This window comes from Rutidosis leptorrhynchoides, chromosome 10 (genome assembly GCF_046630445.1).
Source record: "Rutidosis leptorrhynchoides isolate AG116_Rl617_1_P2 chromosome 10, CSIRO_AGI_Rlap_v1, whole genome shotgun sequence".
NCBI classification, from domain to species: Eukaryota; Viridiplantae; Streptophyta; class Magnoliopsida; order Asterales; family Asteraceae; genus Rutidosis; species Rutidosis leptorrhynchoides.
In genome coordinates, this window is record NC_092342.1 from 161208704 (window position 1) to 161224764 (window position 16061).

Sequence of the window (16061 nt, forward strand, 5' to 3'; positions counted from 1 at the left end):
TCAAGTAAGATCATCACTTGAAATAAGATTGTTATAGTTATAGAAATTGAACCAAAGTTTGAATATGATTATTACCTTGTATTAGAATGATAACCTACTGTAAGAAACAAAGATTTCTTGAGGTTGGATGATCACCTTACAAGATTGGAAGTGAGCTAGCAAACTTGAAAGTATTCTTGATTTTATGTAACTAGAACTTGTAGAATATATGAAGAACACTTAGAAATTGAAGATAGAACTTGAGAGAGATCAATTAGATGAAGAAAATTGAAGAATGAAAGTGTTTGTAGGTGTTTTTGGTCGTTGGTGTATGGATTAGATATAAAGGATATGTAATTTTGTTTTCATGTAAATAAGTCATGAATGATTACTCATATTTTTGTAATTTTATGAGATATTTCATGCTAGTTGCCAAATGATGGTTCCCACATGTGTTAGGTGACTCACATGGCCTGCTAAGAGCTGATCATTGGAGTGTATATACCAATAGTACATACATCTAAAAGCTGTGTATTGTACAAGTACGAATACGGGTGCATACGAGTAGAATTGTTGATGAAACTGAACGAGGATGTAATTGTAAGCATTTTTGTTAAGTAGAAGTATTTTGATAAGTGTATTGAAGTCTTTCAAAAGTGTATAAATACATATTAAAACACTACATGTATATACATTTTAACTGAGTCGTTAAGTCATCGTTAGTCGTTACATGTAAGTGTTGTTTTGAAACCTTTATGTTAACGATCTCAATTAATGTTGTTAACCCATTGTTTAGTATATCTAATGAGATGTTAAATTATTATATTATTATGAAATTATGATATATTAATATATCTTAATATGATATATATACGTTTAAATGTCGTTACATATATGTCTCTTTTCGAAATCCTTAAGTTAGTAGTCCTATTTATATGTATATAACTCATTGATAATATACTTATGGAGATACTTACTTATCATAATCTCATGTTAACCATATGTATATCCAGTTATATATCGTCATGTCGTTTTTACAAATTTTAACGTTCGTGAATCGCCGGTCAACTTGGGTGGTCAATTGTCTATATGAAACATATTTCAATTAATCAAGTCTTAACAAGTTTGATTGCTTAACATGTTGGAAACATTTAATCATGTAAATATCAATCTCAATTAATATATATAAACATGGAAAAGTTCGGGTCACTACAATATACGTCAATTTTTAGGATTGGTTGGTTACTACAGAAGATTCATCCAAGATTTCTCCAAAATAGCAAAACCCTTAACTGCATTAACGCATAAAGGGAAGAAATTTGAATGGAAGGATGAACAAGAGAAGGCGTTTCAATTATTGAAGAAAAAGCTAACTACGGCACCTATATTGTCATTGCCTGAAGGGAATGATGATTTTGTGATTTATTGTGACGCATCAAAGCAAGGTCTTGGTTGTGTATTAATGCAACGGACGAAGGTGATTGCTTATGCGTCTAGACAATTGAAGATTCACGAGCAAAATTATACGACACATGATTTGGAATTAGGCGTGGTTGTTTTCGCATTAAAGACTTGGAGGCACTACTTATATGAGGTCAAAAGTATTATATATACCGACCACAAAAGTCTTCAACACATATTTAATCAGAAACAACTGAATATGAGAAAGCGTAGGTGGATTGAATTGTTGAATGATTACGACTTTGAGATTCGTTACCACCCGGGGAAGGCAAATGTGGTAGCCGACGCCTTGAGCAGAAAGGACAGAGAACCCATTCGAGTAAAATCTATGAATATAATGATTCACACTAACCTTACTACTCAAATAAAGGAGGCGCAACAAGGAGTTTTAAAAGAGGGAAATTTAAAGGATGAAATACCCAAAGGATAGGAGAAGCATCTTAATATTCGGGAAGACGGAACCCGGTATAGGGCTGAAAGAATTTGGGTACCAAAATTTGGAGATATGAGAGAAATGGTACTTAGAGTAGCTCATAAAACCAGATACTCAATACATCCTGGAACGGGGAAGATGTACAAGGATCTTAAGAAACATTTTTGGTGGCCAGGTATGAAAGCCGATATTGCTAAATATGTAGGAGAATGTTTGACGTGTTCTAAGGTCAAAGCTGAACATCAGAAACCATCAGGTCTACTACAACAACCTGAAATCCCGGAATGGAAATGGGAAAACATTACCATGGATTTCATTACTAAATTGCCAAGGACTGCAAGTGGTTATGATACTATTTGGGTAATAGTTGGTCGTCTCACCAAGTCAGCACACTTCCTGCCAATAAGAGAAGATGACAAGATGGAGAAGTTAGCACGACTGTATTTGAAGGAAGTCGTCTCCAGACATGGAATACCAATCTCTATTATCTCTGATAGGGATGGCAGATTTATTTCAAGATTCTGGCAGACATTACAGCAAGCATTGGGAACTCGTCTAGACATGAGTACTGCCTATCATCCACAAACTGATGGGCAGAGTGAAAGGACGATACAAACGCTTGAAGACATGCTACGAGCTTGTGTTATTGATTTCGGAAACAATTGGGATCGACATCTATCGTTGGCAGAATTTTCATACAACAACAGCTACCATTCAAGCATTGAAATGTCGCCGTTTGAAGCACTTTATGGTACAAAGTGCAGGTCTCCGATTTGTTGGAGTGAAGTGGGGGATAGACAGATTACGGGTCCGGAGATAATACAAGAAACTACTGAGAAAATCATCCAAATTCAACAAAGATTGAAAACCGCCCAGAGTCGACAAAAGAGCTACGCGGACAGTAAAAGAAAAGATATAAAGTTTGAAATTGGAGAAATGGTCATGCTTAAGGTTTCACCTTGGAAAGGCGTTGTTCGATTTGGTAAATGGGGGAAACTAAATCCAAGGTACATTGGACCATTCAAGATTATAGATCGTGTCGGACCAGTAGCTTACCAACTGGAGCTACCTCAATAACTCGCGGCTGTACATAACACTTTCCACGTCTCAAATTTGAAGAAATGTTTTGATAAAGAAGATCTCACTATTCCGTTGGACGAAATCCAAATCAATGAAAAACTTCAATTCATTGAAGAACCCGTCGAAATAATGGATCGTGAGGTTAAGAGACTTAAACAAAACAAGATACCGATTGTTAAGGTTCGATGGAATGCTCGTAGAGGACCCGAGTTCACCTGGGAGCGTGAAGATCAGATGAAGAAGAAATACCCGAATTTATTTCCAGAAGATACGTCAACACCTCCAACTACTTAAAATTTCGGGACGAAATTTATTTAACGGGTAGGTACTGTAGTGACCCGAACTTTTCCATGTTTATATATATATTAAATGAAATTGTTATTTACATGATTAAGCATTTCCAACATGTTAAGCAATCAAACTTGTTAATACTTGATTAATTAAAATAGGTTTCATATAGACAATTGACCACCCAAGTTGACCGGTGATTCACGAACGTTAAAACTTGTAAAAACTATACGATGACATATATATGGTTATATATATAGTTAACATGATTTTATTATAAGTATGTATCTCATTAGGTATTTTAACAATGAGTTATATACATAAAAATGAGACTATTAATTTAAGAAACTCGAAAACGATATATATAACGATTATCGTTATAACAACGTCTTACTAGGTACATATGAATCATATTAAGATATTGATACACTTGGTTAATTATGTTAAATGAAAAGTAAATATATTATTAAGTGTATTAACAATGAAATACATATGTAAAAATAAGACTACTAACTTAATGATTTCGAAACGAGACATATATATAACGATTATCGTTGTAACGACATTTAACTGTATATATATCATACTAAGATATATTATATATCATAATATCATGATAATATAACAATTTAACATCTCATTTGTTATAATAAACAATGTGTTAACAACATTCAACAAGATCGTTAACCTAAAGGTTTCAAAACAACATTTACACGTAACGACTAACGATGACTTAACGACTCAGTTAAAATGTATATACATGTAGTGTTTTAATATGTATTCATACACTTTTGAAAGACTTCAAGACACTTATCAAAATACTTCTACTTAACAAAAATGCTTACTATTACATCCTCGTTCAGTTTCATCAACAATTCTACTTGTATGCACCCGTATTCATACTCGTACAATACACAGCTTTTAGATGTATGTACTATTGGTATATACACTCCAATTATCAGCTCTTAGCAGCCCATGTGAGTCACCTAACACATGTAGGAAGCATCATTTGGCAACTAGCATAAAATATCTCATAAAATTACAAAAATATGAGTAATCATTCATGACTTATTTACATGAAAACAAAATTACATATCCTTTATATCTAATCCATACACCAACGACCAAAAACACCTACAAACACTTTCATTCTTCAATTTTATTCATCTAATTGATCTCTCTCAAGTTCTATCTTCAAGTTCTAATTGTTCTTCATAAATTCCAAAAGTTCTAGTTTCATAAAATCAAGAATACTTCCAAGATTGCATGTTTACTTCCAAGTTTTCTAAATCCATTCCAAGTAATCATCCAAGATCAAGAAACCTTTGTTACTTACAGTAGGTTATTTTTCTAATACAAGGTAATAATCATATTCAAACTTTAATTCAATTTCTATAACTATAACAATCTTATTTCGAGTGGAAATCTTACTTGAAATTGTTTTCGTGTCATGATTCTGCTTCAAGAACTTTCAAGCCATCCAAGGATCCTTTGAAGCTAGATCTATTTTTCTCATTTCCAGTAGGTTTATCCAAGGAACTTTAGGTAGTAATGATGTTCATAACATCATTCAATTCATACATATAAAGCTATCTTATTCGAAGGTTTAAACTTGTAATCACTAGAACATAGTTTAGTTAATTCTAAACTTGTTCGCAAATAAAAGTTAATCCTTCTAACTTGACTTTTAAAATCAACTAAACACATGTTCTATATCTATATGATATGCTAACTTAATGATTTAAAACCTGGAAACACGAAAAACACCGTAAAATCGGATTTACGTCGTCGTAGTAACACCGCGGGCTGTTTTGGGTTAGTTAATTAAAAACTATGATAAACTTTGATTTAAAAGTTGTTATTCTGGGAAAATTATTTTTATTATGAACATGAAACTATATCCAAAAATTATGGTTAAACTCAAAGTGGAAGTATGTTTTCTAAAATGGTCATCTAGACGCCGTTCTTTCGACTGAAATGACTACCTTTACAAAAATGACTTGTAACTTATTTTTCCGACTATAAACCTATACTTTTTCTGCTTAGATTCATAAAATAGAGTTCAATATGAAACCATAGCAATTTGATTCACTCAAAACGGATTTAAAATGAAGAAGTTATGGGTAAACAAGATTGGATAATTTTTCTCATTTTAGCTACGTGAAAATTGGTAACAAATCTATTTCAACCACAACTTAATCAACTTGTATTGTATATTACGTAATCTTGAGATACCATAGACACGTATACAATGTTTTGACCTATCATGTCGACACATCTATATATATTTCGGAACAACCATAGACACTCTATGTGTGAATGTTGGAGTTAGCTATACAGGGTTGAGGTTGATTCCAAAATATATATAGTTTGAGTTGTGATCAATACTGAGATACGTATACACTGGATCGTGGATTGATTCAAGATAATATTTATCGATTTATTTCTGTACATCTAACTGTGGACAACTAGTTGTAGGTTACTAACGAGGACAGCTGACTTAATAAACTTAAAACATCAAAATATATTAAAAGTGTTGTAAATATATTTTGAATATACTTTGATATATATGTATATATTGTTATAGGTTCGTGAATCAACCAGTGGCCAAGTCTTACTTCTCGACGAAGTAAAAATCTGTGAAAGTGAGTTATAGTCCCAGTTTTAAAATCTAATATTTTTGGGATGAGAATACATGCAGGTTTTATAAATGATTTACAAAATAGATACAAGTACGTGAAACTACATTCTATGGTTGAATTATCAAAATCGAATATGCCCTTTTTTATTAAGTCTGGTAATCTAAGAATTAGGGAACAGACACCCTAATTGACGAGAATCCTAAAGATAGATCTATTGGGCCTAACAAACCCCATCCAAAGTACCGGATGCTTTAGTACTTCGAAATTTATATCATATCCGAAGGGTGTCCCGGAATGATGGGGATATTCTTATATATGCATCTTGTTAATGTCGGTTACCAGGTGTTCACCATATGAATGATTTTTATCTCTATGTATGGGATGTGTATTGAAATATGAAATCTTGTGGTCTATTGTTACGATTTGATATATATAGGTTAAACCTATAACTCACCAACATTTTTGTTGACGTTTAAAGCATGTTTATTCTCAGGTGAATACTAAGAGCTTCTGCTGTTGCATACTAAAATAAGGACAAGATTTGGAGTCCATGTTTGTATGATATTGTGTAAAAACTGCATTCAAGAAACTGATTTCGATGTAACATATTTGTATTGTAAACCATTATGTAATGGTCGTGTGTAAACAGGATATTTTAGATTATCATTATTTGATAATCTACGTAAAGCTTTTTAAACCTTTATTTATGAAATAAATGTTATGGTTTGTTTTAAAAATGAATACAGTCTTTGAAAAACGTCTCATATAGAGGTCAAAACCTCGCAACGAAATCAATTAATATGGAACGTTTTTAATCAATAAGAACGGGACATTTCACGTAATCTGTCTATCCCCCACTTCACTCCAACAAATCGGAGACCTGCACTTTCTACCATAAAGTGCTTCAAACGACGCCATCTCAATGCTTGAATGGTAGCTGTTGTTTTAAGAAAATTCTACTAACGATAGGTGTCGATCCCAACTGTTTCTGAAATCAATAACACATGCTCGTAGCATGTCTTCAAGCGTTTGTATCGTCTTTTCACTCTGCCCATCAGTTTGTGGATGATAGGCAGTACTCATGTTTAGACGAGTTCCTAATACTTGCTGTAATGTCTGCCAGAATCTTGAAATAAATCTGCCATCCCTATTAGAGATAATAGAGATTGGTATTCCATGTCTGGAGATGACTTCCTTCAAATACAGTCATGCTAACTTCTTCATCTTGTCATCTTCTCTTATTGGTAGGAAGTGTGCTGATTTGGTGAGACGATCAACTATTACCCAAATAGTATCAAAACCACTTGCAGTCCTTGGCAATTTAGTAATGAAATCCATGGTAATGTTTTCCCATTTCTATTCCGGGATTTTGGGTTGTTGAAGTAGACCTGATGGTTTCTGATGCTCAGCTTTGACCTTAGAACACGTCAAACATTCCCCTACGTATTTAGCAACATCGGCTTTCATACTTGGTCACCAAAAATGTTTCTTGAGATCTTTGTACATCTTCTCCGTTCCAGGATGTATTGACTATCTAGTTTTATGAGCTTCTCTAAGTACCATTTCTCTCATATCTCCAAATTTTGGTACCCAAATCCTTTCAGCCCTATACTAGGTTCCGTCTTCCCGAATATTAAGATGCTTCTCCGATCATTTAGGTATTTCATCCTTTAAATTTCCCTCTTTTAAAACTCCTTGTTGCGCCTCCTTTATTTGAGTAGTAAGGTTAGTGTGAATCATTATATTCATAGCTTTTACTCGAATGGGTTCTCTGTCCTTTCTGCTCAAGGCGTCAGCTACCACATTTGCCTTCCCCGGGTGGTAACGAATCTCAAATTCGTAATCATTCAACAATTCAATCCATCTGCGCTGCCTCATTTTCAGTTGTTTCTGATTAAATATGTGTTGAAGACTTTTGCGGTCGGTATATATAATACTTTTGACCCCATATAAGTAGTGCCTCCAAGTCTTTAATACAAAAACAACCGCGCCTAATTCCAAATCATGCGTCGTATAATTCTGCTCATGAATCTTCAATTGTCTAGACGCATAAGCAATTACCTTCATTCGTTGCATTAATACAAAACCGAGACCTTGCTTTGAGGCATCACAATATATCACAAAATCATCATTCCCTTTAGGTAATGACAATATAGGTGCCGTAGTTAACTTTTTCTTCAATAATTGAAACGCTTTTTCTTGTTCATCCTTCCATTCAAATTTCCTCCCTTTATGCGTTAATGCAGGCAAGGGTTTTGCTATTTTGGAAAAATCTTGGATGAATCTCCTATAATAACCAGCTAGCCCTAAAAATTGGTGTATGTGTTTCGGAGTTTTCGGGGTTTCCCACTTTTCAACGGTTTCAATCTTTGCTGGATCCACCTGAATACATTCTTTGTTCACTATATGACCGAGGAATTGAACTTCTTCCAACCAAAATGCACACTTTGAAAACTTAGAGTACAGTTTTTCTTTTCTCAGCAACTCTAGCACTTTTCTCAAATGTTCTTCGTGCTCTTGGTCATTCTTTGAGTAAATAAGTATGTCATCGATGAAAACAATGACAAACTTGTCAAGGTATGGTCCACACACTCGGTTCATGAGGTTCATGAACACAGCTGGTGCGTTAGTCAACCCAAAAGGCATAACCATAAACTCGTAATGACCGTAATGCGCCCTAAAAGCAGTCTTTGGAATATCATCCTCCTTCACCCGCATTTGATGATACCCAGAACGTAAATCAATCTTCAAATAAACCGACGAGCCTTGTAGTTGATCAAATAAGTTGTTGATTCTCGGTAGTGGGCAGCGGTTCTTGATGGTAAGTTTGTTCAACTCTCGGTAGTCGATACACAACCTGAATGTACCATATTTCTTCTTGACAAACAGAACATGAGCTCCCCATGGTGATGTACTTGGTCGAATGAAACCACGCTCTAAAAGTTCCTGTAATTAACTTTGTAATTCTTTCATTTCGCTGGGTGCGAGTCTGTATAGAGCACAAGCTATTCGTGCAGCTCCTGGTACAAGGTCTATTTAAAATTCAACGGATCGATGTGGGGGTAATCCCGGTAATTCTTTCAGAAATACATCGGGAAAATCCTTTGCGACGGGAACATCACTGATGTTCTTTTCTTCCGGTTTTACTTCCTTGATGTGTGCTAAAATGACGTAACAACCTTTTCTTATTAGTTTTTGTGCCTTCAAACTACTAATAAGATTTAATTTCACGTTGTTCTTTTCTCCGTACACCATTAAAGGTTTTCCCTTTTCACGCATAATGTGAATCGCATTTTTGTAACAAACGACCTCTGCTCTTACCTTTTTCAACCAGTCCATGCCAATTATTATATCAAAACTCCCTAACTCGACTGGTATTAAATCAATTTTAAACGTTTCATCCCATAGTTTAATTTCTCTATCCCGACATATATTATCTGCTGAAATTTATTTACCATTTGCTAATTCGAGTAACAATTTACTATCCAAAGGCGTCAATGGGCAACTTAACTTAGCACAAAAATCTCTACTCATATAGCTTCTATCCGCACCCGAATCAAATAAAACATAAGCAGATTTATTATCAATAAGAAACGTACCCGTAACAAGCTCCGGGTCTTCCTGCGCTTCTGCAGTATTAATATTGAAAACTCTTCCACGGCCCTGCCCATTAGTATTCCCCTGATTCGGGCAATTACTTCTAATGTGGCCCGTTTTTCCACATCCATAACAAACAAAGGCGACATTACTTGTTTCGCTACTATTTGTTCCTTTAGTTCTGTTAAACTTTGGTCCGTAGACCTCACACTTTTTCGTACCATGGCCAGTTCTTTTACACTTGGTGTAAAATGTCGTGCAGAACCCATTCTGGTGGTACTCTTCACACCTTTGGCATTTTTGGTTTTTGTTGCCGTTTTTGTTATTGAGGTTGTTGTTGAGATTGTTATTGTTGTTGGAACGGTTGTTGTAGTTGTTGTTGTTGTTTGGATGTTTGTTGTAGTTATTATTAGGATTGCGGTTATTGTTGCGATTGTTGTTGCGGTTGTTGGGATAGTTGTTGCGATTGTGGTTGTAATTGTTGTTGTTGTTGTTCTGGTGACTCTTGTCACCGTTTTCCTCCCACTTCCTCTTAAGTTGTATTGTGTTAGCTTCTTCGGCCGCCTGCTCTTTAATTCTTCCCTCAATCTAATTTATGAGTTTATGAGCCATTCGACTTGCCTTCTGCATAGAAGCAGGCTCGTGTGAACTCACATCTTCTTGAATCATTACTGGTAACCCTTTTACAAACGCGTCGATCTTCTCTTCTTCATCTTCGAACGCTCCCGGACACAATAGGCACAACTCTGTGAATCGTCGTTCATATGTGGTAATGTCGAACCCTTGTGTTCGTAACTCCCTAAGTTCTACCTTGAGTTTATTGACTTCGTTTCTAGGACGGTACTGCTCGTTCATCAATTGCTTGAATGCCGACCATGGTAGTGTGTAAGAAGCATTTTGTCCTACATGTTCAAGATAGGTGTTCCACCACGTTAACGCAGTACCTGTGAAGGTATGCGTAGCGTAATTAACTTTGTCCTCTTCAGTACACTTACTTATGGCAAACACCGATTCGACTTTCTCGGTCCATCGTTTCAATCCAATTGGTCCTTCGGTTCCATCAAATTCCAAAGGTTTGTAGGCAGTGAATTCTTTGTAGGAGCATCCGACACGATTTCTTGTGGAATTAGTTCCACTGCTAGATCCAGAGTTATTGTTATTTTGCATCGCAGCCTGTACTACGGCTATGTTTACTGCAAGGAAAACACGGAAGTCTTCCTCGGTCATGTTCAAATTCTGACGAGTCGTCGGTACCATTTCCTTCAAAATAGCCAACTGAATCGAGTTAATCATACAAAATATTAAGAGTAGTCAATAGTAGTTTGTAGCATAATATGAACTCATTTATAAAATCTTTTTCTTCATATTAGCGTTTTATAAGTAGCTAATATACAATTCAACTACTACAATTCCATATGAAAAACTGATTATAATAATATATCACATATAAATATTCTTCAAACTTACAACATCGCTATATTACATATAACGTGAAATATAGTACACTTTGATACAGGACAGTTTTGAAGATAAATCTAGTTAATACCCAAGTTGTTTAGCAAAGGAAATAAAGACACGTAATTCATAAGTCCAGAAACAAATCATGCATTCTGTTTTACTAAGACAACTTCCCATCCTTGGTCTTGTGGAAAATAACTGTTATGACCATTGGCTAGGCAGCATGTTGTAATGTCGTCAAAAGGACGAGGGTTTCGTAATGTCCAACAGCACCGTAATAATCTAAAAACCTTGTTTCTCACCCAACTACTGAATCCGTCACTTGTGGGAAGGTTTTATTTAAAAGTTACAATCCGATGTTCTTTTTCTCACTTTGGTAAGAAGCGAACATCACTAACCCGTAAGCATAACATGCTTCTTTATGTTGCATGTTAGAAGCTCTTTCTAATTCACGAAATCCTATGTTGGGATATGTTGAGTCAAAATAGGTTCGTAACCCGTAGCGTAAAATTGCATCTTGGTTTCCCGCACTAAATGCCTTAAAGTCTCCCCAATGTGATATACCCCATCTTTCAAAGGAAAGCCTTTTATATATTAAGGCATGCCTGGAATGTCTTTCAAACGTTTGACAAACTAATTTTGCCGTAACTAATTGTGCTGATGAATTCTGCCCGACTTTAGACAAGATTTCATCAATCATATCTCCTGGTAGGTCTTCTAAAATTTTTGGTTGTCTATCCTTAACGTCCATTTTGTGTTTTTATACTGTAAAATAGACAAGGATTAGATTCGTAAAAGATAATTAACAAACAATAAAAGCAATTTTTACATAGAACATAAAAGTACAAGCACACTACAATACATATAATACACAACATGATTACAACCCTCTAATATGAATCACTGGTTTCTTCTTCTTCGGACTTGGTTCGTTTTCCTATTTTTCTAGGGATATATGATGTTCCTCTAATACGAGCCGTCATTTTCCACAATGGTTTAGAAAAACCTGGTGGTTTAGAGGTTCCCGGGTTATTGTTACAATTTAGGAAATACGGACGTTGCCGATACATATAAAGTTCATCGGGGTTGGAATCAGGTTTCTCTATTTTTATACCTTTTCCCTTATTATTTTCTTTTTCCATATTAAATTGGGTCGAGATAATTTCAATAACATCATCGGAATCCTCATCGGGAACCGATTCATCGGAAAATTGGTAATCTTCCCAATATTTTGCTTCCTCGGCGGAAACACCATTGACCATTAATATATCACATAATATTTACATGTTAATAATATATAGTTTCCAACAAAAAGTGTTAAGCAATCATTTTTAAAGAAAACACGGTCGAAGTCCAGACTCACTAATGTATCCTAACAAACTCGATAAGACACACTAATGCAAATTTCTGGTTCTCTAAGACCAACGCTAGGATACCAACTGAAATGTCCCGTTCATATTGATTATAAACGTTCCATATTAATTGATTTGGTCGCGAGGTTTTGACCTCTATATGAGAAGTTTTTCAAAGACTGCATTCATTTTTAAAACAACCATAACTTTTATTTTATTGATAAAGGTTTAAAAAGCATTACGTAGATTATCAAATAATGATAATCTAAAATATACCGTTTACACGCGACCATTACATAATGGTTTACAATAAGAATATATTACATCAAAAATAAGTTTCTTGAATGCAGTTTTTACATAATATCATACAAGCATGGACTCCAAATCTTGTCCTTATTTTAGTATCCAACAGCGGAAGCTCTTTAATAATCACCCGAGAATAAACATGCTTTAAACGTCAACAAAAATGTTGGTGAGTTATAGAATTAACCTATATATTTATCAATCGAAATAATAGACCACAAGATTTCATATTTCAATACATCCCATACATAGAGATAAAAATCATTCATATGGTGAACACCTGGTAACCGACATTAACAAGATGCATATAGAATATCCCCATCATTTCGAGACACCCATCGGACATGATAATTTCGAAGTACTAAAGCATTTCAAATTCCAGAATGGGGCTTGTTGGGCCCGATAGATCTATCTTTACGATTCGCGTCAATTTGGGGGTATGTTCCCAAATTCTTAGGCTACCAAACTAAAAAGGGGCATATTCGGCTTCGATCATTCACCCATAAAAAGTAGTTTCATTTACTTGTGTCTATTTCGTAAAACATTTATAAATTTGCATGTAATCTCATCCCAAAATATTAGATTTTAAAAGTGGGACTATAACTCACTTTCACAGATTTTTACTTCGTCGGGAAGTAAGACTTGGCCACTGGTCGATTCACAAACCTATAACAAATATGTACATATATATCAAAGTATGTTCAAAATATATTTACAACATTTTTAATACATTTTAATGTTTTAAGTTTATTAAGTCAGCTGTCCTAGTTAGTAACCTACAACTAGTTGTCCATAGTTAGATGTACAGAAAATAAATTGATATATATTATCTTGACCCAATCCGTGATCCAGTGTATACCTGTCTCAGGCTAGATCACAACTCAAAGTATATATATTTTTGGAATCAATTTCAACCCTATATAGCTAAATCCAACATTACTGCATATAGAGTGTCTATGGTTGTTCCAAATAATATATATTGATGGGTCGATATGATATGTCAAAACATTTGCATACGTGTCTATGGTATCCCAAGATTACATAATATATTAGAATACATGTATAATACAATACAATTTAGCAAGGATATGATTAATATAGATTTGTTACCAATTTTCACGTAGCTATAACAAGCAAAAATATCCAATCTTGTTTTACCCATAACTTCTTCTTTTTAAATCCGTTTTGAGTGAATCCAATTGCTATGGTTTCATATTGAACTTAAGTTTATGAATCTATACAGAAAAATTATAAGTTTATAGTCGGAAATACAGGTTACAAGTCATTTTTGTAAAGGTAGTCATTTCAGTCGAAAGAACGACGTCTAGATGACCATTTTGGAAAACATAATTCCACTTTGAGTTTAACCATGATTTTTAGTAGTTTCATGTTCATAAGAAAAATCATTTTCCCAGAAGAACAACTTTTAAATCAAAGTTTATCATAGTTTTTAATTAACTAACCCAAAACAGCCCAAGGTGTTACTACGACGGCGTATATCCAGTTTTACGGTGTTTTTCGTGTTTTCCGGTTTTAAATCATTATGATAGCATATCGTATAGATATAGAACATGTGTCTAGTTGATTTTAAAAGTCAAGTTAGAAGGATTAACTTTTGTTTGCGAACAAGTTTAGAATTAACTAAACTATGTTCTAGTGATTTCAAGTTTAAACCTTCGAATAGATCTGGAAATGAGAAAAATAGATCTAGCTTCAAAGGATCCTTGGATGGCTTGAAAGTTCTTGAATCAGAATCATGACACGAAAACAAGTTCAAGTAAGATTTCCACTCGAAATAAGATTGTTATAGTTATAGAAATTGAATCAAAGTTTAAATATGAGTATTACCTTGTATTAGAAAGATATCTTACTGTAAATAAGAAAGATTTCTTGAGGTTGGATGATCACTTTACAAGATTGGAAGTAAGCTAGCAAACTTGGAAGTATTCTTGATTTTATGAAACTAGAACTTATAGAATTTATGAAGAACACTTAGAACTTGAAGACAGAATTTGAGAGAGATCAATTAGATGAAGAAAATTGGAGAATTAAAGTTCTTGTAGGTGTTTTTGGTCGTTGGTATATGGATTAGATATAAAGGATGTGTAATTTTGTTTACATGTAAATAAGTCATGAATGATTACTAATATTTTTGTAATTTTATGAGATATTTCATGCTAGTTACCAAATGATGGTTCCCATATATGTTAGGTGACTCACATGGGCTGCTAAGAGCTGATCATTGGAGTGTATATACCAATAGTACATACATCTAAAAGTTGTGTATTGTACGAGTACGAACACAGGTGCATACGAGTAGAATTGTTGATGAAACTGAATGAGGATATAATTGTAAGCATTTTTGTTAAATAGAAGTATTTTGATAAGTGTTTTGAAGTCTTTCAAAAGTGTATGAATACATATTAAAACACTACATGTATATACATTTTAACTGAGTCGTTAAGTCATCGTTAGTCGTTACATGTAAGTGTTGTTTTGAAACCTTTAGGTTAACGATCTTGTTAAGTGTTGTTAACCCATTATTTATTATATCAAATGAGATGTTAAATTATTACATTAACATGATATTATGATGTATTAATATATCTTAATATGATATATATACAATTAAATGTCGTTACAACGATAATCGTTACATATATGCCTCGTTTCGAAATCATTAAGTTTGTAGTCTTGTTTTTACATATGTAGTTCATTGTTAATATACTTAATGATATGTTTACTTATCATAATACCATGTTAACTATATATATATATATATATATATATATATATATATATATATATATATATATATATATATATATATATATATATATATATATATATATATATATATCCATATATATGACATCATATAGTTTTTACAAGTTTTAACGTTCGTGAATCACCGGTCAACTTGGGTGGTCAATTGTCTATATAAAACCTATTTCAATTAATCAAGTCTTAATAAGTTTGATCGCTTAACATGTTGGAAACACTTAATCATATAAATATTAATTTCATTTAATATATATAAACATGGAAAAGTTCGGGTCACTACATCACCCATCTCTCCACATTAATGACTCGAAGTCATACCTACCCGACAAACCTTACGGTTTATTTGTCTTATCGAAAGTTCCTACCGATCACATGCTACCCGCAATTTCCGAAAGGGCAAATGATATAACCTAACAAAGCCCTTCATCAACCACTAAGGAGATGCTCGGGAACTCCAAGTCTCACCCTTCCCCATAACGGCACAACCACAACTACATGGGATATTCCTTTAGGAATGTTCCCCTTTAGTCCACAACAAACTAACACGCTAATGCAAACATTGTCATATGGGTCCCACTCCCATAAGTTTAACGACCCGAAGACTCCTCGATTCGCAAATTTCAAGGCGACCCACAACTAGAATCCTTACACAATTCTCTAACCACACACTCTACCGAGTGTAAC